At 38.2% G+C, this 23,593-nt stretch overlaps 1 long non-coding RNA gene across 8 annotated transcripts in view; it reads left to right on the top strand.

The window, feature by feature from the left end:
* Positions 1 to 23,593, top strand: part of LOC138147043 (uncharacterized) — a 435,949-nt gene that overhangs the window by 38,101 nt on the left and 374,255 nt on the right. For 7 of the 8 annotated variants that reach the window (XR_011164697.1, XR_011164690.1, XR_011164689.1 and 4 more), the window contains exon 3: positions 21,958 to 22,037. This is a non-coding gene — a long non-coding RNA (uncharacterized lncRNA). Of the gene's footprint in view, positions 1 to 21,957; positions 22,038 to 23,000; positions 23,097 to 23,593 lie in introns of all 8 variants that reach the window. The other variant, XR_011164691.1, reaches the window with a different exon arrangement.

Below are 23,593 nucleotides of genomic sequence, written 5' to 3'. Positions count from 1 at the left end.
TCTTTCTTTCTTTCTTTCTTTCTTTCTTTCTTTCTTTCTTTCTTTCTTTCTTTCTTTCTTTCTTTCTTTCTTTCTTTCTTTCTTTCTTTCTTTCTTTCTTTCTTTCTTTCTCTCTCTCTCTCTTCCTTCCTTCCTTTCTTTCATCATCTATCTATCTCTATAGATAGATTCGCACACATTTATACATATTTATCACACACATCTTAAAGGATTAACTAGACTGGTCTATAAGGGAAATGTTATAGGCTCTATATACCTGGATTTTGTAAGGCAGTTGCCAGAGTCTCTCATGAGATCTTTGGGATGCATGACTGTAGTATAATAGATTCAGAATTGGTTAAATAATGATACCTAGCTGTCATTAATCTGTGGACCAATATCTACCTAGAAGGAGGTACCTAAGCTTATTGCAGTCCTTTGGGTTTATTCAATATTTCAGTTATGGAGTAGCTCAAAGTCCGGGGAGTTTATTGTCTACTACATACATATGTACATATATAGAATAAAGGCATGTATCAGAGGATTGAGGTGGAGAGTGATGCTGACATCTAGGGATTTTTAGTTCTTACTTTTACCTCCCCCCATCCTCAACTGCCCCTTTTTTCAGATACCAAATGAATTTGGGGTTGAGGATAACTGTAGGGCCTGATACTCACACAAGGTTTTTGAGGGGGTTTCTTTGGCAGAACCCTTTTTTGGAGTAGATTTTAGGGTACAAGATCCCCAGAAGAGAATTGAACAGTAGTTGTAAGGATTTTCCAATCTTAAGTATGATAGAGACTTGGGACAGAAACCTTGCCCCTGGTGAGCATGAGACTGAGATGATTCATAGATAAATTGAATGCTTTGGGACTTCACTTAGCTGGTTTGCTAAGTTAAAAGAGAGGTTGTAGAGCCTGCTCTTTCTTTTTTGGTGAAAGAGGTGTTACTTTAGCTAAGGCTGCCAGCTAAAGCCAGAAACTGGCAGCAGAGAGAAACTCCGCAACCTTAGGCCCACTGAAGTAACACCCAGCATTGGCCTCAAGACCAGCACCTAGCAGCAGTCAATAGACCAGACTGGAGGTGCACTGCTTGGCAGAGACCATCAGGGTAGTGTCTGCCAGAGACTGTATGCTCAGCTGAAACTCTATACTGTGCTGAACCAGTAATGAACAGGCCCGGTGGGAGCAATGTAATGACATAACCTGAAGACATTGGCAGTTGTCGGAGGGGTGAGTTGCTCCTCCCTGCTTGTGTGCATGGGCTGGGCCGTGCATCTTCTTTATAGGTGCACCTTGCCGCTGTGTGCTCTTGCCCCAGGCATTCCCCAGGTGTATACCTCTCCACATGTGTGCCCTCGGGCTTTCCACTGATGGTAAGTGCATTTGTGAGAGAGTGTGCCTCAGGTTTATGGGGGAAATGCTCTATTGCTACTTATACTATTTCATTGAACAATTTGCTTTATGTGTCTAGTGATTGACTAGTAAAAAGGAAGCCATTCATGTGATCTATGGTTTTCAAGTGAATGTGGACCCTCAGAGTAACTCCAAAAAGCTTCTGAGGGTTTTTCCATGATCTGAAACTGCATAGGTGAAGATAAAAGATCATCATAATAATGATGGTATTGATAGTTAACATTTATGTGTGTTTACTCTATGTCAGGTACTGTGTTAAGGCTTGCTTTACAATTATTCCCAACAATCCTGGGAGGTAAGTGCTGTCATTATCCTAATTTTTCAGATGAGGGAACTTAAGCAAACAGAGGTTAAGTGACTTTACTAGGGTCCCGCAGTCAGTAAGTATCTGACACTTGATTTGAACTTAGATCTTCCTGACTTCAGTCCTGCTCTCTATGCAATGTGGTGCCTGGCTAAAGCCTCTAATCTAAAAGAGAGATCATAGAACACACTCTTTCTTTCATGAGGAACATATATTGCTTTAGCTAAAGATATCAGCTAAGGCTTTAGCCACATTGGGGTGGCTTTTCTGAGGGCCATGCATATGAAAAAGGGCTGCAGTGGGGGCCACATAATCTATGACTTGAGTGAATACACAGAAAACAGATGCATAGCAAATAAGCAAGATAAGGTAAGTCCAATCAAAGGTGAGGTGAAAGAAAGGAAATGAGAGGGTGGGATTGGTTGGAGGTTAGATCTCTTCTGAAGATCTTCAGGGGACTAAGAGAATTGATAAGTGCTTTTAACTTTCTAAAGTATTTTTATAACTCTTATTTCATCTGATCCTAACACTTTCTTTTAAAAGATATTTAATAAATGTCATTCATTCTTAAAATTCTTTCTTTATTGTCAGAAATAGATTCACATTTTTATAATCAGTTGCTTTTAAGTCTGATAAATTAAAATGCTCTTTCTTTTGTTTGTTTTCAATAATGGTTTACCCTTTTAGTCCAGTTTCTCTCTCTGCTTTTTTTTTTTTAAAGAACAACCATTTCATTTGTCTTTTAGTGTCTTTGTGTTCAGGATCATAACTTCCTATTCTACTTTACTTTTAAAAAGAATTCATAAAATTTTTAAAGAGATGAAGTTTTTCTTTGTGACCATAGTTTTCCTTCTCTTTCCTCCCCAAATCTTTAAATTTTCTCCTCATATGATGCTTCTTTCTCTACAGCTACTTCTTCCCCCTGTTATGAGGAGCAGAAGTTATTGGACTGAGGAATGCAAGAGGAAGTGATATGATGAAGCTGCAGCTGGCAGCAGGGATCAGGGTCAAAGTCAGTGGGATAAAGGGGCTACTATGGCAGCATGGCCACTTGTTGCATCTGACTTTCTATCTCACTCATCCCACTGTGTTGTTAGGTGAAGTCTGAGGTCCCTGTGGATGACCATATGGCAGAGACAGAGAGGCATTGATCCCCCTGAGTTCATTCACAATGGGTCCTGCATTCTAGCTCTTTGGTTGAAAGTGAGTTGAGCCCCAACTCCAGAATCTCTGCACTGAAATTTGATGACCAGTCCTACCTAAAAATGTGAGCTGACCATCCTATAGAAACCACGTGATTGCACTCTATTGTCTACTCAAGGGCATACTCAAGCAATGACTTCCTGGTCTAGATCCATCCCATATCTGGCAGAGTTTGGTGGTGTAAGGCAGCAGTGGATTTGCATTGGCTCGGTAGCTGCTTTATTATTTTTTATTATTATGCATTTTCTCTGAGTTTTAAAATATTAGTTATTGATTAATGGATTATTTGCTAACAGTGAAAATGCTGGATGTAGTTTTAAAGCATGTGTATCTGCTTGTAGGGAGAAGCAACTCCAGTATACCAAGGTCACATGACTAGTGCTCACTGAAGTATGGCATGATCAGGAGGAGGCAGGGCAGTTAGTAGGTGGGGACTCAGAACTAAGTTTTGATTGGGTAGATCCATAAAGCTACACAGCCCTAAACCAATATATATGGCTTGTAATGAGAGGTAGAGCTTAGTGATAGAAGGACCTGAACTGTCTGGTAACAACAGAGAGGATAAATGCATGCTAATTCTTCTATACAACATGACTAATGCGAAAATATGTTTAATAAGAATGTATATATAGGGCCCAATATATTGCAACATATTGGGTTGCATTCCATCTTGGGAAGGGGGTAGGGTACAAGGGGCAGAGAAAATTATTGAAAATTTGTGGAAGGGAATGTTGCAAATAAAAATTAAATAAATTTGTAAAAAAAACCAATGGAAGGTTTAAGAGTTGGAAAAAAAACAATAGACCACTTAGCTCTACTAGTATATGCATAAAACTGCAGTGGTGAGTATGGGATTTTCCAGGTAACATCTATTCATGCCACCTTTGGGAAGACTATACAACAAACATTTTGGAGTAAATGATATTATCCTCTATTTGACAGATGAGGAAACTGAGGAATGAAATAGTAGGTTACTCAGGGTCACAGAAGTTGGTAGTAACAAACTTGGATCTTGGGAGATAGTATCCTATCGTGGGAAAAACACTGAACTTGGAGTCAGAAAGATGTAGATTGCATTATTTTTTTTGCTTTTTCTGTGTAAATCTAAGACACATAACCACTCTGAGCCTCAGTTTCCTCATCTATAAAATGCAGATAGTAATTCTTATACTACCTACCTCACATGGTTATTGTCAGAAAAATACTCTGTAAATCACAGAGCACCACAGAAATAGAGGTTGTTTTTATTATAAAAATATATCTGTTGCCCAAGTTCCCCTGGGGAGAGAGACTAAAACTAGAAAAACAGAAACATCTTTGAATAGCACATTTCCCATGGTGATCCAGACTCTTCTTAGTGCCTAAAGAAATCTCTGGTAATAGTTGGGTACCTAGTAATACATCTAATGATAACTCTTTCAGGTGATTGCTGTTCTAAGACACTGCAAGGTACTCTCAGGCCTGACAAAGTCAGTATTTATCCCTCTATCTTAAACTCTTTGTCAGAGAATAAGAATGTCACAATTATGTGCTTTTCTTATGACAGTATTGTCCCTATTTTATAGAGAAGAAAAACGAGGCTCAGAAAAGTTGTGTCTTTTGTACTATGTATCAGAGCTTAAATTTGAAACTGGGTCTTCTGACTCCAAATCCAGACCCATTCCACTTTTCCACACTGCTCCTTAAGCACAAGGTAGATTACAATCCCCACATTTGAAATTAATTTCTCCATCTTCTAACAAAATATGAAATTAAAGGCTCAGGCTCCACTATTGAGAGTTGACAGCCTCTGAAATGAAATTTTCTCATCAACACCTGAAGGGAGCAGATTAAGGAATTTGAATCCTGGCAGGTAATTAAAGGAAAATGCAATTTCAAACTAACAATTTCAGATTGTACTCCAGGAGTGTGTTTCATTTCTAGGTCTGGGTTCCATTGCTTTTAGGGGGCGGGAGCATAGAATTGAGAGGTGGGAACTGATTGGCATTTTTCTTCTTCTATATAATGTGCATTATGAGGCCCCTTGTGTCAGGACTCTTTTCTCCCACACCTCAGTAGTTTTCTCTGTGAAATAAGTTTAACACTTGTCATCTACTTGACTCACAGTCATGTGGTGAAGATAAATGAATTAAAGCTTGCAAAAAGTCCTCAGCTTCCAAGAGGAGATAAACAGAAAGTGTAATTATTGATATTTTCCCAGATTTATTTAGACTAGAAAGGCTTCTTTGGTCACCTTCAAGATTTTGACACAAATCAGTAAAAAATGGTGAATTTTATTTCATGTATTTTCTTCCTCTTTATCATTTCTCCTCTCCATTGCAGCATCTTCCTTGAAAGAAGGAAGATCAGACTTGACCTTTATGGTTAGTTCTTGAGAGATTTTTAAACTCATTTTATTGTCATCTGTATGCATTTTAGTATAAGAAATAATAAATTAGTAAATGTTAAATGCTAATTTAGTATACATAATTAATTCAACAAGCATTTTGTGATCACTTGCCTACCCCATGGTCTACCAGGTTTAGAGAAGTAATGGATGGGACTAGATGTGTGATTTCAATCTTAAAGGGAACTCATGTTTCTCATCAACTAGTGAATACTCACACCTGTTCTGCAATGCAGACTTAGAGAGTAGCTTGAAGCATTGAGAGGTTAAGAGATCTGCCTAGGTCTGCACAGTGAGTATGTATCAGATGCATCTGTTCTGACTGAGGCCAGTCCTCTATTCATTATGCTGTCCTGCCTTTCTATGCTGAGGAGTATACAAAGACAATTAAGAATTGGTCCTTATCCTCAAGGTATTTATAATCTACTAGTATAGAGAATACACTGTATACAAGGTTAATATGCTGTAAAAGCTAGACTGTAGAGTGTGAGAAGGGGAGTAATATATAACGAGGCTGGAAAGATAGGTTGGGGCCAGAAGATGAAGGGCTTTGAATGCCAGACAGAGAAATTTATGTTTTATCCTAGAGGCAACAGAGAGTTATTTCAATTTCATGAGTAGGGAGATGTCATTCTCAGACCTGTACATAAGGGAAATCACTTTGGCAGATGAATGGAGGATGTATTGGAGAAGGGAGAAATTTGAGTCAGGGAGATCAGTTAGGAGACCATTGTAATAGTCCAGGTGAGAGGTGGAAAAAACCAAGGGTGGTGGTTGTATGAGATGTTAGAATTAGACAGTTGAGAAAGATATGGAGGTAGAAATAAGATTTACTGATGCGTGGGGTGAGGGAGAATGAAGAACTGAAGATGATACTGAGGTCATAAACCTGGGAGATTGGAAGATCTTGGTGAGATTGGTGGCACCCTTAGCAGAAAGAGGGAAGTTGCATAGACAGGTGAATTTTTGGAGAAAGAGTTCTGTGGTGGACATGCTGAGTTTGTTTTGTCTCCAGGGCATCTAGTCTGAAATGTCCAATAAACAGTTGGTGTTGTGATCCTGGGGCTCAGGAGGGGGACTGGGTTGAACATATAGATTTGAGAGTCTCCTGCATAATATGCACTGTGAGCTCATGTGAGCTGAAGATATTTCTAAAAGGGAGAATGCAGAAAGAGGATCCAGGGCAAAGCCTTAGTGGTACACTCATATTTAGTGAGCATGATATGAATAATGAGGAGCAGTAAGATGGGAAGGAGGAGAACCGGAAGAGAAGAGTGTCATAAAATTCAGAGGAGAGAGTATCCAGGAGAACAGGATTGAATGCTGGAGAGAAATTGAGAAAAGACCATCAGATATGGGAATTAAAAGCTCACTGGTAACTACTGAGAGAGCAGTTTCAGGGGAGTGATGATCTTGGAAGCCAAATCTCAAAGGATTGAGAAATAAGTGAAAGAAGAAAAGTGGAGGCAATGAATGTAAGAAGCTTTTGAAAAATGGATTTATTTGAGAAAGGAAGGAGAGATTCGGAATAATAGCTGGAGGGAATAGCAGGGCTAAGGGAACGGTTTGTTTTTTTTTAAAGATTGAAGGAGACTTGGGCGTGTTTGGAGAAAGTAGGGTAGGAATCAAGTATTAGGGAAAGATCAAAGATTAGAGATAGAAGGGATTATTGACATAGGAGAAGATGTTAAGGGACTGGATCAAGGACACGTATAGAAAAGATGATCTTGACCAGGAGGACCATCTCATTATTATAGCCTGGAGTAAGGAAGAAGAGAGAAGAGAATGAAACCAAAGGATTTTGAGATGAAGAGAAGGAAAGCAGCGCCCCGTGAATGGATGTGAGTCAGAGTGGAAAGAACTTGAACTAAGTCAGGAACAGACCTGAATTCAAATCCCTCTTAGAACATTTGCCTTCCTTGGACAGTAGTGTCATCAACTGTAAAAACAGGAATAATGATATCTGGAGTACCTTCCTCATTGTGCTATTGTGAGGATCAAACGAGATAAGGTATGCAAAGTGCTTTGGAAACCTTAGTAAAATATTAATTTTTAAATATAAGCTTCTTGTCCAATGACCAATGAGTCAATATATTTGTAGAGGAAATGAACCAGATGGTGAGACTATTGCTATAATCATTACAAACACAAATTTATAATATCACTTCAGTATCCGATGTATATAGTATGGAGGAAGATGAAATGTAATTGTGAAGAATGTCAGATTTTGCATTTTCTTTAGAAGTTACCTAAACAAGGACAGGATGGGAGAAACATGGGTAGAAAGCAGTTTATGTGAAAAAGATCAAACAGTTCTAGTTGATTACAAGCTGAACATGAATTAGCAGTATGAGGTGGTAGTAAAAATGCTAACATGATGTTAGATTATATTCAATTCAATAAATACTTATTAAGCATTTGCTATGTGCAGAGAACTATCCCCGCTTTGTGCTGGGACAGATGCCAAGGTTAGAGAAGCAAAATTTCTGCCCTAATGTGGCTTATTGGCTACCAAGATGGAATATCTTTGGAAGATCATTGCCTACCTGGAGCGGACACAGAGGAAGGCAAGCAGGATAATGATGGGAGTAGAATGATGTTACCCAAGAATCCACTGATGGTTCTAGGGATGTTTAGTCTAGAGAAAAGAGAACTTAGGAGAGAAAAGATAATAGTATTCAAATATTCATAGAGTCATCAAATGGAAAGGTTGAATAGACTTATTCTCCTTGTTCCCAGAAGGCAGAACTAGGAAGAGGTAGAGCAAAAGTTACAGGAAGACAGATTTTAGCTCATGGTAAGGAAAAACTTCCTAATAATTAGAACTTTCCAAAAGTGGAGTGAGTTGCCTCCAGGGGAAGTGAGTTACTTGTCATTAATTGTCTTTAAACAGAGGCTAAATGACAACTTATCAGAATAACATAGGCTTTTTGATTTGGGTTAGGGGATGGACCTGATGACTTGTAAAGTTTCTTATAATTCTAAGCCAGTGATCATCTGCGAAAGTCCACTCCACTCTTGTCCGTCAATTAATAGCAAAATAAACTTTCCCTGATAAGCATCTGGCTCCAATCATTATGTTAGTCCACAAACCCTTTGTGTATAAAATATTAGACTAATTTTTACTTCTTCATATATTGTCTACAAGTATTTTCATATTTTCTTGGATGCATTTGCCCTTTTTTTGCCAATTAGAGTCACCTCCTTTTGGACAGAGAGGGTGCTTTTATTCCTTTTGACTCTCCCCATTGTATCTAGCATGGTGCTTCGTTCAAGTAGATGTGCCTTATGTGTCAACCCAAGTGAAGAATAATGAACGGATTTGGAGACTTTTTTATCAGACATATTTCAAATGGTTTTTTAGGACATAATGCGGTGACTTGAGGCTATTAGAAAGGTAAGGATTAAATGAACAAATTCTATTTTCCTCCACAGAAGTCATACCCCTCATTGTGCTGTGGACGTGACCCTGGACTGTTATAGACTATACTATCAGAATACAAGTTCTCATACAGCCTATTAATCTAGAAGTGATTAAAATACTATCTAGAAGACAGATTCTTGTCTGCTGTTTAAAGATAAATTTAGTTAAGTATAGAGAAGCTCATTATCAATCAGTTGGCCACGAGGTAATGAATTCTTTGGCTAGGACAACCCATGAAACAAAGAAACCTAGGAAATGGACCTCAGTCCTGTGTGGCTTCCTTCCATTTCTGCAGCAGGGAGGTGGAGTGGTGAAAAAGGGTAGAGAAGTAACTAAGAATAACAGTTTTCAGATTGTCTATAAATATTAATTTAACTGTTGATAATCTAAATGGTATATTCTAGTCCAACAACCAATGAACTGCTATATTTGTGGGGGAAATAAACCAGATGGTGAGAACATTGATATTATCCCTATAAATGAAATAAGAAGACCAAAGGAAGTTATAGCTAAATGGAAGGAAATACCATTGGTCTTCTTAAGAGAGATAAATAAGGGGTCAGTGGAGTGAGTTTTATTGTGTGTCCAAAGAAGCCAACAGGAAATAAGAATATTTGATAATCTAGTCCTGAAGTGCTTATGATGGGCACAAATGAAAAGACCATTATAAAAAAATTATTGCAATTTATGTGCCAGCATCTGTTGCAGAAGACGAAGAGGCAAGGATATGCTATGTAGAACCTGACTAGATCCGCAACATCAAGTAAATGTGTACACTGATATTTGGTGACAGACAGGCAGAAAGAAAGAAAGAAACAATGAACTTTTTAAAGTACTTCTTATGTACCAAGTATTGTACTGATGTACTGTACTGTATTGTACTGGTACCAAATAATGTATTGGGGCTCTATTGTATGATGCTGTATTGTACTGTTCTGTTAGGAATAGAAATATAAATGAGAAAGATAATCCTTGTCCTCAAGGAGCTTAGATTCTTTTTTTTTAAAGCAATTGGGGTTAAGTAACTTGCCCAAGGTTACACAGCTAGTTATTTCTGGGTGTGGTGCTGAGTATCTGAGCCCAGATTTGATCCCCAGGTCATCCCGACACTGGTGTCAGTGCTCTTACTCGCTGTGCTACCTGGCCACCCCAAGGAGCTTAGATTCTAATGAGGGAAGAAAAAACATAACAGAGAGCTTGAAAAGTATGTGAAGAGAAGGTACTCTCTTGGGGAGAAGACCTGAGAGTCTAGAAACAGATTCAGGAGAAGAGTAAAGGAGTGGGCATGGCTGGTTTGAGCTCTTCCTCAAATTGGCAGGGGTGGGGGGTGTTCAGGGAGAATTTTACTAGTCAGAAGAGGGACTACAGGAGCAGAGGTTTCTTACAAGGTAAGAAAGCCACAGGAATAGAGGCATCTTCTAGGATGGTAAAATCTGGAGCATCAGGAGAAGAACTAGAGGGTGAATGAAGACAGAGGACCATGGGGATGGAGGCAGACTGCTGAATTTAATAAGGTGGATATCAGCAAAGAACTTCCCTCTGCTCTGGTAACAGTATCACTGTCCAACACAACTTTAAGATAAAAAGAAGCCTTTCCTTATAATAAGTATTGTTAAGCAAAATAAATCCACACATTAGGCTCATATTTTGATATTAATATCCTTTTCTTATAGTGTTATTGTGTGACTTCAGAGGTCAGCTAGGTGGTGCAGTGGATAGAGTACTGGGCCTGCAGTCAGGAAGACTCATCTTCCCGAATTCCAATATGGTCTCTGACACTTACTAGCTGTGTGACCCTAGGCAAGTCACTTATCCTTGTTTGCCTCAGTTGCTCATCTGTAAAATGAACTGGAAAAGGAAATGGCAAATCATTCTATTCTCTTTGCCAAGAAAACCCCAAAAGGGGTCACAAAGAGTCATACACAGCTGATGTGACTGAACAACAGCAAAAAAGATCTAGTCTTGGAAAAAAAATTTAATACTTTTTTTTGAGGCAATCAGGGTTAAGTGACTTGCCTAGGATCACATAGCTAGAAAGCACCAGAGGCTGGATTTGAATTCAGGTTTTCCTTATTCCAGAGCTGATGCTCCTGGATAAAATGGTAGAGTAAATGATTTCTATCTTTGATACCCTCCTAATTCCCTTGAAGTGCCTCTTTTCTCACCTCTCTATCTTCTCTCCCTTCTTCCCACTCTGACTATTTTCCTTGTTTCTCTTACAAAACACTAATTGTGAACAGGGATGATAATAATAATAATAATAACTATTTATATGGTGTTTTAAATTTGGCAAAGCACTATATATGTTATCTCATTTGATCCTCAAGCAGCCCTGGGAGGTAGATGCTGTTATTATCATCCCTATTTTAGTGGTAAAGAAATAGAAAATCAGAGTGGTTGAAGGACTTGCTGGGAGTCACACAGCTATTAAGTGAATGGGGCAGGATTTGAAGTCAGGACTTTCTGATTCCAAGTCCAACACTGCCCTCTTCCACTTAGCTGCTTAGGTTTAAGCCCAAAGGGTTTTAAGCTATGAGCTCAACTGGATTATTTACCTTTAAGACCTTTTGAATGCAGCATTAAATTGAAAATAAAAAAGGAAGTATGTATTCCAGTTTTGTTTTTGACTACTTGTGTGTCCTAGGGTAGATCTCTGGGACTCAGTTTCCTCCTCTCTAAGAGGATTATCCTAGATAATTAGCCTGCTCAAATTCTGTGACCCTACAGTGGTTAAAATGAGAGGATAGATAATTTTGCCTAATGTTCCTTCAAGTCATACCAGACTGGTACCACATTATGCCTACTCGTGAGACTGGCTTTAACCATCACTGTTGAGATCAGATATGACACTTATTTATCCAAAAATTTGGTGGACATCTTTTTTTCCCATCACTTTTATTTCTCAATACCTTCCTTCCTTCTTCCACCAGAGAATCATCCCTTATCATAAAGAATAAAAAAGGGCTGTAAAACTGTGCATACCCTTTGACCCAGCAATACCACTGCTAGAACTGTATTCCAAAGAGATCATAAAAAAGGGAGAATGACCAACATGGACAAAAATATTTATGGCAGCTTTTTTTTTGTGGTAGCAAAGAATTGGAAGCTGAGGGAATCCCCCTCAATTGGGGAATGACTGAGCAAGTTGTGGTATATGAATATAATGGAATTGTATTGTTCTATAAGAAATGATGAGCAGGTGGATTTCAGAAAAACCTGGAAAGACTTAGAGTATACTGAGTGAAGTGAGCAGAGCCAAGAGAACACTTTACCCAGTAACAACAACACTACGTGATGACCAACTTTGATAGACTTAGCTCTTCTCAGCAATACAATGACCTAAGACAATTCCAAAAGATTCACAATGAAAAATGCTATTCACATCCAGAGAAAGAACTATGGAATCTGAATGCAGATCGAAGGAGATTATTCTCTTTTTTTTCCCTTTCTTGTTGCTTTCCCCTTTTGTTCTGATTCTTCCTTCACAACATGGCTAATGTGGAAATATGTGTAATAGGATTGTTCATGTATAGCCTATTATCAGGTTGCATGCTATCTTGTTGAGTGGAGAGGGGAGGTAGGGAGAAAAAAAATTTGGAACTCAAAATCTTATAAAAGCGAATGTTAGAAACTATAAAAATAAAATACTGTTAAGTGGAAACAGAAAAAGAATAAAAAGGAAGAGGAAAAAAGGTAAGCAAAATTAACCAATCCAGACACCAAGTCTGATATCATATGCAGTGTTCCATGCCCACAGTCTCCTGCCTTTGTGCAGAATGGAGGAGACATATCATCATTCTCTATTCTTTTAGTTTGTGCTTGGTCAATATGATTTCCCAACATTCAATTTCGCTGTTTCATTGTCATTCTTCCTTTAACATTGTTGTAATTGTGGATACTATTTTCCTGGTTCCACAAACCTCACTTGGTATCACTTCATATAACCCTTCCAATTGGCAATTGTAGGAGCAGACTTGGAAGTACAGAGGATAGGGTGCTGGCACTGGAGTCAGGAAGACTCATGTTCAAATCCTGCCTTGAACACTTCCTGGCTACCTGACACTGGACAAGTCTCTTAATTTCTGTAAGTCCTCATTTACTCATTGGGTAGGATGGGGATAATCACAGCACCTGCCTCACAGGATTGTTGCGAGGATCAAGTGGGGGATAGTATGTGTGAAGCAGCCTTATGAACATTAAAGTGTTGTAAACATGTTAGTTATTGGGAGCAGCTAAGATGATGGGATCAGGAACGTTATTAACTTTGTTCAAGCTACAGATGGAATATTCCCACCTAAGTTAGAATTTGGCAAAGATTACTGAAACAATAACATACTTTCTGTTTCTCTAGGACCCCTAATGACCATCACAGGTCTAGATTCTTCCTGTGTAGCACCCCTTAATACCATGCCAGGCCAGTGGTTCAACATTGCCTGCCCCTCCCTGAGCCACCATCACCACTTGCTGTGGTGGACAATGATTGACCCATCCTGACACAGCTTCCCTATTTGAAATCAAATAGGACTAGGCCATGCATGGAATAGGAAATGGACCATTATTCAAAATAGGCACATTCTAGACCCACATATCCATTCTATTAAAAGATTACATGCAGTGAAAAAATGAAACCCTCCTGGATGGTAAAATGAAAGGTATGGCATGTGGGTGATTGCTCTTACTGGAGAATTTGTGACTTTGTGAAGTAGCTGATTGTACTTTCAGAATGAGAACATTCTGAGAATTATCTCTTTTCCCATACGGCAGTTCTAATTCATTTGGCGTTTCATATAAAGTTTAATGGAAGAATTTCAGAGTAAACATGATCTTCCTTTACCTGACAAATTAAGGTAATTTAAAGCTCAAATCTGACCTAAGTTCAAAGTTGTTAAATACCTTAATTTTCATCTGTGTTTTGTGTCAGAAAATAATTTTAATATTAAAGGACAGCTGTAGACTGCTAATGACTCGAATACAGTTTGACTGTTTTCATGAAGTGCTCTGTGGGATGTCAGAATATTTAATTCAGGATGTTAAAAACATCCCAAAATGTCACAATAATTATATCACAGCAGGCAATTAAAACACTGGAAAATGCCAACTGACTAAGAGTGTGCCTTGTTATTTAGGAAACTATTAAGAGACTGACATATAAAGTAGAAAATACAGATTACAACCTGAGATTTCAATATGTAATGAATATGTTATGTGAAATTGATATTAGATACAATGAGAGTGAGACCCCAGCTTCACTAGAAAGTCCTCTTAAAGTGAAAGGTCCCTCTTGATCTTAAATATCTATGTTCCCACACTTAAAGACATTGTTTGCTTTTCCATATCATGCCATATGTGTTGTAATACCTTCACACAATGGTTTTGTTAATTATATCTTCTGTTGGCAGCCATAATTGATCAGATTTCACCATCTTAAATGCTGAGAAATTGAATTATTTCCTATTTTCTTAAATAGTCCTTTGACAAAGGCAAATGGATTGATATTGTCTGTGTGACACAGAAGACCTTTAAGAGTGATTACTGGTCTTTGAGTATTAGAGTACCATCTTCCATTATTTCTTACCAAGTAGTCCTCATCCTTGAGGAACCCTTACTATCTAATTTCTTCACTCCTGCTGGAAATTTTTGGAGAAAGTCTTGCCATTGAGCTGATTTTGCCCATTGTGCATTCATGGTACATTAACTCATTCTTGATCTATAATCTTTTTACTCTTCCTTTCTAGACTTTTCTTCTCATTCCCATCCCTACCCCCATCCCCATCTCTTGCCCTAACCAGCAACTGCCACATTTCTTTCTCCTTTATTCTCAACCCAAAGCCATAACAAGCAATTGTACTAACATAGGACAAGTCTCACAAAGTGCTTCCATTTCAAGCAATATGAAAGGTGCCCTCAAACAAACTTTTAAAGACAAATTCAGTTGCAGGATGGTGGGGGTGAGGCAGTGGTTGTGAAGGCCTTGAGGAGACCTTGGACTTTTGGGCACAGAGCCTCATGGGGGAGAGATAGAGACCCTGAGGCATCAGGGTATATGCTGAAGAGGTCCTTGCAATGGGAGTTAGCAGGGTGGAGTATGTGAACCACCTGAAGTCTTCTGTTTTTAATCATTATTCTTGCTACATAACTGCTAGGCTCAATTCTTGCCACCTGCAGGATAGTCAGTATTACCTACGTTGGAAATTATTATCAATCATCAGTTCCCTTTAAATTTTGACAGCCTGGTAAACTGGACGACGGTGTCCTATTTATGGTTCTGCCCCCAACAAACTCCCTATGCCCACACTTGTAGACACTTAATAAATGTTATTGATTGCTTGATTATGGCAGCTGACCTAGCCTTCACTGAGAAAGTTGAGACCATCCAACATACATCTTTAATCTTCCCTCACTCCCAGCTCCTTCCCATTTGCTCCCTCTACTCTAAAAATAGTAACTGACATTTTTTTTTACAGCACTTAAGGTTGAGATAATGTTTCATATGCATATCTTATCAGATCATCACAACAACCACGTGAGGTAAATACTATTACATTTTACAGATAGGGACACTTGGTTCAGAGAAATTAAGCGACTTGTCCATGGCCTCCTGACTAGTAGGCATCAGAGATGGGATTTTCATCCAAGTTTCTCCTTTTCACTTTTCCTCTCTCTAACTCTAATACATTAACTCTTTCAACGGTCACTATTAATCTCCTAATCATCCGATGAAATAACCCCTTCTTCTAGACTTCACCCTTCTTGATAGGTTTGCAGCTTTTGTCACTGTTGACCAGTCTCACCCACGTGGCTTCTGAGGCCCCCACCCCCATACTCATCTGATTTCCCTTTTTATTCTCCAGGCCTCTCCTTCACTTTCTTCCCATAGTTTTCCCTCAATGAGGGCTTTCTTCAAGGGTCTATCCTTGGCCTCCTTCCCTTCTCTTTCTCCTTTCCCTTCCTTGACAGTCTCATGTACTCCCATGACTTCAACAACACCTTTGTGCAGGTGACTCCGAGATCTGTACCTGTGATCCTGTCCTCCCTTCTGTGCTCTAGACCAGAGCTTTCCCAGTTTCCTACATGATATCTCGTCTTAGAAAATATCCTTTCATATCATCAAATTCAACATTTCCGGAAGTGACATCACATTTTCTCCTAAACCTGCTTCCCCTTCCAACCTCACTATCTCTGTCCATGGCACCACCATTCACCCTGTTTTCCATGTTCATTTATCAGAAAGGACTTATTAATTCTGTCTCCACAATATATCTCAACCAGTCTTTTCATCTATTTCCATTGCTGCTACCCTAGGACAGGCCCTTGTTATCACCTACCTAGACTATGCCCATAATATAATACAACTAGCTCATGCTACATTCACCCCTATGACCATTACCTTCTAGTGAGTTTTCTTGCCTTCATTCTCTTCTGTGTCTAGTATGTATTTCATAGGGATGCCAAAACAATCTTTCTTCTGATTAGATCCCATCATGTCCCTCCTCCCTCTGTTCATAAACCTTCAGGGGTTTGCTATTTCCTACTAAATTCAAGTTCTTTTACTTCCCACCCTACCTATCCAAGTCTTGTCTTTCAATACTCCCTTACACACACTCTACCCATGTTGAATTACTCTCTGCCCATGAAAACATACTGTGTTCTCATACTTCTGTACATTCATTTAGATTGTTCTTTGTTCCTAAAATGTTCCTTTTCCCCTTCTTTGTCTTTTGAATTTCTACCTATCTTTTAAATCCCAAGTCACATGCTGACCTCTTCCCTGACCCCTCTGTTTGGAGAGATCCAAATAACCTTCCCTCTCAGAACTCATATAGCATTGTATGTGCTAATACACTTAGCTGATACTATACAGTATGGTAACTTGTATAGGTTTCACATTCTACTACTAAGTTCCCTTAAGACCAGGAATCATGTTGTATATAAACTTTGTCTCTGCAAAGAGCACTGCTCATACATGCAAAATAAATAATAATAATTTATCAAATACTCATTCTTAGTGGGAACATTGGTATCTAATTATAGTCAGACTGGAAGGAATACAATATAAGTATGGAATTAGCTAAAAGTATTTGTTAACACAAACTTTTTTTTCAGGCAATCATAAAACTTTTATTAAGTACCTACTAGGTGTTATGTTAGGTGCAGGCATTTAATAGTTATTTTTTGTAATTGTACTATTATCTGCATTATAGGTGAACTTTTTTTTCCCTTGAGCAACAATGTGGTATGCAATGGCCCTGTGAATGTCAAAGAAGCCTGAATGAAGGAGATATTCTTGCCTTGGAGAGGCCCTGTGACAGGGGACTGTGTCAAAGGGCAAAAAGGCACCAAATAGTTGCTGATGTTTGGAAAATGCTTCCATATGAAGCATTCTGTGCTATGATACGAAGTACTCTCTCCTTTTATCCGCGTACGAATCTTGTGACACAGGTAGCATGGGCTCCATTTTGCAGATGAAGAAACTAAGTGTCAGAGAGGTCGAATGATCTGGCTACTGTTACAGGTCTGGTGAGTGGCAGAGCCAGGACTCTGGCCCCCGGCTTCTGATTTCAGATCTGGTGCTCTTTCTTCCATATCACTGCTATTTCACACTTAAGGGTTAACTAAACATAGTCTTTAAATTACATATTTAAGAAATGTTTGTTATGGTCATTAGGCACAGGTTATTGGCTATGGTGAATGCTTGCTTAAATCAGACTTTTTTTTTTCGTTGTATCTATTGCTTATTATAGTAAGCTGATTATAGCTCTATAAGACAGCCACAACAATTCATTATTGGTTCATTAAAGTGGTATTGATTTTATTTTTCCATGACAATGATTAATGCATCAGTTCTTGAGCTCTTGCCCATGACTTATCAGGGGCTGGTTGATGGCAGTGCAGAAATGGTTGCTTACCTTTGTACTCTTAAGGATTATGGCACCTCAAAGCTTCTTGGATCTGTCAAAGGGCCTTGTGTGTTTGTGGCTTGCTGTAGTTAATATCTTTTGGGAGGCAGTTCTCTGCAGAACTTAAAGTGAGATTTGGGTTCTTTCAAACCTGAGGGGGCCTTGGATTGTTTGCCCCATTGGCTGGTAAAGTAATCCTTCTCTCATTTGGACTTGGCTCTTTGTGGTGTATAGGGATAATGGGGACATACCCACAAATACCATGAGAATCTTTGAGTTGGATGTGAATTCAGAAGCATTTTGTCTAACTCATGCATGACTCAAGGGCCCACATCATGAAAGTATGGCTATCTCATATAGCACTCTTCTCCAAGGTTGTCAGAGTCTTCATTCTGACCCCTGAATTTCTTGGTTTCCCTACTCTGACCCCATTATTGTTAGGGTATTTCCTCTCACTTTCTTTCTCCATCCGCTCTTGTGCCTCACTTATTTGTCCTGTGTTCTATGTTTTCAATCCTCTTCTAGACAACTGAGTAGCTGAAATAGTAAATTGAATCAGAATAAGACTGATAATGGCTTAATGTGTTATTACTCAATCAACCAGTAAGTATCAGTAATCACTGACTACTTGGTGTGCTTGGTTTTGGGGATGCAAATTAAGGACAATAAAAACTCAGACCTCTGTTCCCTCTGTTCAGACCACCCTTTTACTACCAACACCAGATACCCTCTGGATTTGTCTTTGGCAATGAGGGAGATTCAGCTCTGGAATTAGATTTCTCTAAAATTTCCACTGCAGTTATTAAGAGACCTAGCTGCCTGGAAGCTCTAGACTGGTCCATGATTGGACCTCTTGTTTATTTTCTACCACCAAATGAACCCAAGGACCTATGAGATTTAGTTGTGTGACCTTTGGCAAATAATTTAACTCTGATGGACCTTAGTCTCCTTATCTGTAAAATGAGGGAATTAGACTAGATAACAATATAACAACTGAGAGTTCTTTAGAATGTAAGCTCCTTGTGGGTAGGGATTGCTTTATTCTTTGTATTTCAGTCCCCAGTGCTTAGCATGGTATCTGGCACACAATAGGTATTTAATAAATACCCTTCTATTGATTCATTAGACTCTTATTATGTACAGAGAGCTCTTCTGGGTGCCAGGGGAGACACAAAGTTTAGATTACATGCCATCCTTGCTTTCAGGGAGTTTATAGGTTAAGGGAGTATGACATCAGAAAAAGTAACTCTAATATAAAATACTACATGATAAAACACTACATTAAAGAATTATAAAGCACAGTACTATATGAAGCCTGAGTGGGGTGGGTGTCACTTTCTTGGAGGAGGTGGTTGGTAGTTTTTGTAGAGGGGTGGAGGCGGAAGCCAGATGGGATTTACTAGGAGAGTTAGGGGGATTTTTTTTCTTAAGAATTAAGGAAATCTAACAATGCTTATAGACAAATTGAAAGTAACTAGTGATGGTGCAAGAGAAAAGGGGGGTGGAAATGGGGTGATAATTGCTGGGGCAAGGTCGGGGAGGAGTTGGGAGGGAATAGGATCAAGAGAAGCCATAATAATTGATTCCTAGGGATCTCTCCAGTTGGTGGTGTCTAATATTTGTTCATGAATAATTTATACTAATATGCTGATTTATGATTTACAAAATGCATAACATTTTAAATTCTTAAATTCTTTGTTTCTGTGCTGAGTGACAAAGTAGACATTGAATGGTATGACCAAATTTAGCAGTGCTTGCCTACTATAGAAAGAATTCTCATTCTCTCTCTCTCTCTCTCTCTCTCTCTCTCTCTCTCTCTCTCTTTCTCTCTCCTTCTCCCTCCCTCCCCCTCTCTCTCTCCACTCTCCCTCTCTCCCCTTTTCTCCTGTAAATGGTCTATATTTACAAAGTACACATTTACTTAGGAGAGATTAGAATAATGTGGGCTTTTTATTTTGCAGGCAGATTTTGAGATGTCATCCTGGGCAAATTCCGTATTTCACGTATCTTTGGAATTTACCTGTGGATATCCTTATTTTATCCTATGGTCCTAGCCATCTCATATACATTAAAAAAAAAAGACTCTATACCTTGTCTCCATATCTTGGTTAGGCTGTAAATGCCAGGTCTACTTATGGGCTCAATCCTGCTAATTGGCACAGTATCTTTGACCTGCTCAGTTTTCAATATGGGCCAATTTAACCTTCCTTATGTCACATGGTGGCCCCTCACTTCTAGGACCTTGTCATATTTATACCCAACTTAGTGCACACGCTGGATTGGAATATTCCAATGCAGCCCAGAACTCCTGAACTCAAAAGATCCGTCAGCCTCAGCCTCCCCAGTAGCTGGGATTATTACAGTTATACACTACCACACCTAGCTCTAAGTACTTTGATTGAGCATTTTTTTAAAAACCACTTTGCATGATGCTTTTAGAAATTCTTTAAAGCAATTCTTCTTAAATGTCCCCCTGAATATTTGCAAACTTGTGGTCTGCTCTTTCCACTCTGAGCTTCATGGATTATTCTTCTTGTGTCTGCAAGAAATCACTTAAAAATATTCCTTCCTCAAATAACCTGGAAAATGTGGTTTTTCTTTTCAGAAATACTGACAATGTATTTCCACAAGCACATTTGATGTCCCATTGTTAAACTTGTCCCATTATGTTGTATGTCCCTTGGGCTATGGTTGTTAAGCATATTAAGTCCAAGACTTATTCTGAGCATGTGGAAGAAGAACATAGAGACAATTATTTGGAAAATCGACAAAAATCTTTCCCTTACAACCCTATTGACATGTTGAGTTCGTTGGGCAATTTATTCCAAATAGCATTTTCATATGTAATAGCTAGTTCTCTGCTTTGTTCTGCCTGTTTTGACCTGGCTTAAATCCCTTATACTTCACACTGTATTCTTAGTTAGCTCATTAGTCAGCAATGAAACTAATGAGAGTGACCTCATTATAGAGGGTGAAATAAAATGGACTCCTTCTCTGAACTCTTATAGACTAATTATAGTTTGTACCCCTCATTTGTTATTTTTCATATGATGCCTTGAATTGTTATTTATTGATTTTGTTGACTTCCTACTTCCCCCAAATAAACTGTAACCATACTTTCCACCTCTTTGCATTCTCAGAATTAGTGTCCTATACATAGCTGGTGCCCAGTAAAGATTACTTGTTGAACAATCTAAATGGTGTTCATTTGGAAATCAACAAGAAAACCTGGGTTTTAGTTGTGGCCCTTTCACTATCTGACTGTTGCTTTGACAAAGAATTTCTCTTTTTTTGCCTCAGTTCCCTCATCTCTAAAATGAGAATATTTGGACTAGGTGATCTCCGAAGAGGTCACTGTCTAAATATATATATATATATATATATATATATATATATATATATATGTATGCACATATATATTTAGTTGTATAATATATATGTATAATGTATATGTATACATTTGTGTGTCTGTATAAATCCCATAACTCTCTAAGGGTGATAATCAAAGGACAACAATATAAAAGAAAATGTTCTAACTTTGGAATCTGTATAAATGTGATATGGCCCACCTACTTTCATCTTCTGACCAGCTGAATGTTAGCTGATGATTCAGAAAGTTCCTTTTCTGTCTCAGGCCCAACTGTGTTTTACGTTCTACCAAATAGCTAAAAAATGTTTGGATTCCTGGTACTGAACATTTCTAGGAAATGTATTTCTAGTTGCCTATCACCTTCAGCCATGGAAAGAAAATCAAGGCTGACAAGCAGCATGCTCATTAGGCAGCCATTCTGTGTCTCAGTCACAAAGGTATTAGGGAAAGATATTTATAGCTGACCTTTGGAGATTCATAATTCTTGTGAGTGAGAAAGTATGATATTCAAAACAAAGGGTTTTCTCTTTAAAATTCTGATTGTTGAAGCAAAGAAATATTTAATTTTTTTTGTAGTCAATTTATATTTATTGATAATTTCATCAAAATACATAAATATCATTTCAAAATTCATAACCATTTCCATCTCCTCTAAAAGATGTGGAGACAGAACAAATAAAACACGATCAGTGTCTTTCACCTAAGAAAAATCTAGTGTGTAACACCCTCTCAGGCCTATTGCTTTGTAATGTTTCCCAGTTCCCCCATAGACATAAATACTGTTATTTTCTTTATTTAAAGTTTTTATATGTGCATTGTTCAGTTAATTTGCAATGCAGAACTGGTGCTTTGAATATATTAAAAGTCAAAAAAAGAATTATAGTTTTAAAATACTGTATAACATACAGAAAATGAATGTTACTGTTTTTAACCCTTTGTATCTTTATTTCTTCCTTTTCTCTCTTTTTTTTTCTTCCAGATTTCCTTCCAGTAGAGAACCTTCTTAGCTTCCCTATGTTTATCAAGAATTCTCCTGGAACATTCTATTGTCTAGAAAAGGTAAGAACCAAAAGAATCCATTTTATCTCCAAATTAATACATTCTCATTTGTGCCATTTAGGTTCAACATCCTTATATGGTAAGCAATTAAATGCTTCATGCTGTGAATATCAAATATGCCAATTGTTTTGCCCTGTTCTGAGTATAGAAAAATTCAACCTTTACAAATCAAGTACCTTGATTGAAAAAAGGCAACCTTTACAAATCAAATACTTTAATTTTTTTTCTTTTGGTCGGAAGAGAAAAAGGTTGGCACACAGTAAGACATCTGTTCCATATGTATGGAAGTTGTGGAAATACTTTGCCTGCTTAATAATAGCAGTGTTGTCCCTGACTCACTAGGAAATTGCTTTAGTCCCTTAGGCCTCAGTTTCTTTCTTTTTTTTTAAAAAAAATGGGAATAAAAAAAAGTTGGTCTGAAAATAGTTGAAAAAAATATTTTAAAGAGCTTTGCAAATACAAAAGGTTATTTGGACATATTCTTGAGATACGAACACCTGGTTTGCAGATATACTATATGTAATAAACAACCAGATGCAACAACCTGCTTTCACTTCTCCTTTGTCACCCCACTCCTTTGTCACTGTTCTGGACAGCAGCCAAGCTATACTGGAAAAAAAGAAACTACTTCGTGACCAGCCCTGGGAACTGACTTACTTTACCACTACCTTTCTTTCCAGTTAGTCATTGAATCAACAGGCATATATTAGCAGTTACTATGGGTGCCCTGATACAGAGGAAAAAGTTTTAGATTTGGAGTTAGGAGGCCTTAGCTCCTCATTGTTTCATTCCTCCAGACACACATTAGCTGTGTGACCCTGGACAAGTGACAGTCTCTCCAAGCCTCAATACATTCGTCTGTAAAATGAGAAAAAAATGCTTATGCTATCTTCCTCACAGAGTTATTGTGAGTAGAGTCCTTGAAGAATAACATACAAATGAATTTTTACTTTTACATTTCAGGAGATTGTATGTCAGAGTTACACTTTTGAAACAAGTACATGCTTAAGGAATAAGAAATGACCTCAGTAGGAAGTTTCAGGCAGTAAGCTATTAACTGTGAGTATGAACATCCATCTCCTTATTGACAGATACTTTCTTGACATTCCCATGCCAAGTTTTTTAATTGCTTGCTCTTACGGCCACAATTATACAAAACCTAACCCAGGGAAACACATACAGCACAATGCCTTGAGAGACTTTTTAGTGAGGCAGAAAATACATATATGTTCCTTCTTTCCCTTTGCTTTGCCATTTGAGTAACATGGGAAAGTAAAAGTGTACCTTCCTTAAAGGGTATACATACATGGTGACGGGGGACTGGTAACTGAAGAATCGAAATAATTGGATGAGGAGAAAAGCTTGCAGAGACAAAGTTGGAGCAACCAGGAGAGAAGAGGACTCAGGAGATGTTTTTGATTTTACCTTGTACTGCTAAGATTATATTAAAAGTTTGGGCAGGTCATACTATAGGACCATAATAAATGGATGGAGAGTGAGAAGGAGAGAGAGAGAGACAGAGAGAGAGAGAGAGAGAGAGAGAGAGAGAGAGAGAG

Source organism: Petaurus breviceps, unplaced genomic scaffold (genome assembly GCF_028583685.1).
Source record: "Petaurus breviceps papuanus isolate PSGF00001 unplaced genomic scaffold, PetGlider_PUasm1.0 140, whole genome shotgun sequence".
Taxonomy (NCBI): Eukaryota; Metazoa; Chordata; class Mammalia; order Diprotodontia; family Petauridae; genus Petaurus; species Petaurus breviceps.
The sequence above is the reverse complement of the archived record's forward strand: the minus strand, read 5'-3'. Positions and strand labels throughout refer to the sequence as shown.